Source organism: Nannochloropsis gaditana (assembly GCF_000240725.1).
Source record: "Nannochloropsis gaditana CCMP526 unplaced genomic scaffold scaffold318, whole genome shotgun sequence".
Lineage (NCBI taxonomy): Eukaryota > Eustigmatophyceae > Eustigmatales > Monodopsidaceae > Microchloropsis > Microchloropsis gaditana.
The window spans coordinates 15,237-16,993 of NW_005803635.1; positions in this window are offsets into that span (position 1 = coordinate 15,237).

Sequence of the window (1,757 nt, forward strand, 5' to 3'; positions counted from 1 at the left end):
CCTGGCTAGGGCAAGGGGAGTCTCCGTTCCTTCCCACGCTGATATGCAGGACAATGCGAACAAGAGAAAGGGGGCTGCCAGCGGGCGTCCAGGGAGGGTAGAGGGGAGGGAGAGAACCGTGCCTTCATATGGAACGCACCTGTTTGTTAGGGACATGTAAGCTTCCTGCCCTGCGGTATCCCAGATCTCGATTTGTATGTTTTGGTCTCTGACGGTTGCCGACTTGAGTCCGTACTCCACCCCGACCTGGCCACAAGTGTGGGACGCGGCGCGTGTGAGATGAATGCCGTAGCTTACTAGCAGGTTTATAACAAATGCGGGCGGCGCGAGGGAGGCGTTGGAAACAGAGAGATCGTATTCCCTCTCGTCAAGCAGCACTTTCGATGCTTCTCACCGTCATGCGATGGGTTTCATTGAAGCGTTCTTCGCAATACTGGAGGAGAAGTGAGGACTTCCCCACATTCGTGTTGCCAATCACGATGTATTTCAATATCAGCGCTGCGGGATTATTAAATTGCATGAGTAACAGATTCACTTATCTCTTTAATGGTTTTACTACTCAACTTGGGTTGAACTCACATGGCATGTCAACTGTAGGGGGTAAGTGAAGGAAATCAACCAGGAAGGCGTGGACGACGCAAATGAAGAGGAATGCCTCAGCAAGAGGCTACCTACGAAAGGAAAACCTGGCAACTGTTTTTTGTTAGGCGGAGTGACTGGAGTTGATAAGCATTTAAGTAAAACAAGACTCGGCAAGACTCATCAATGCGGGGGAAAGAGTCGGTAGGGATGTGAACGTAGTATGGGCCCACGTACCTCGGAAATCTGAAGGACGTGTGCACTTGTATTAATTAGCCTATCTCTCCCAGCAAAAGCGCCAAATGGTTTGCGTATACCCTAAAAAGAAAGCAATGTATGTATGTATTTTAAAAATAAGGCTAACGAAGCTTAAAACATTTGTTAAGTACGTTAGTTCATGGGTGTGTTCCCGGGTACCCCATCGAAGAGCCCTCTCTCGATTCTATGTCGTACCCGGTGATCGCGCGCCAAGACATTAAAGAACAAAACCCCGTATTTTACTTTGATCCGATTTCCATACGCACATAAATACAACGAAGTTAAATTCAGATTTGCAACCTGAATCCACAGCCAAAAGAACTACCTTCTCCCGTGAATGCATGCCAAATCATTTCATTAAAATCACAAATCACACTCTGGTTGTGGCCCATCGGGTCCGTCGGGAGGAGTGTTTCTCCGTTCATCTCAATTTTCAGTAAAGTATTCAAGAATAAACAAACAAAACAATCCCCAAGGGAAAACAACAGGTAATTTGAGCTTCCCAAGCGCATCACCCTCCAGACATCCACACTGAACCCCACCTAGATCCCTAAACTACCTTACCACACGCCCTCTTGGCTCATGCGTCGCCTCATGCCTTTCTACTCCCCTCACTCAACCACACACGGGCTCTGCTCCCAACCGTATACCAAAAGTACATCAACTTGGAAAACGTACTAGGGACCTCTCAGGGCAGCCAGACCCGGCACGACGCTGCGCTTGTGGTTTCTTTGGTTTGCTTTTGCGTTAGTTATTCTCGTCATCCCCGTGTTTTCCAAAACACGACGAACTCGTGTGTTTGACTACCCGAGGTATCGTTGTTGAGGGACGAGGGCCGGGACGTTTGTGGGGTGTGATGGGGGTTGGTGTGGATGTGAAGGAAAGACGAGATGAGGTAGTTTAGGGATCTAGGTGGGGTT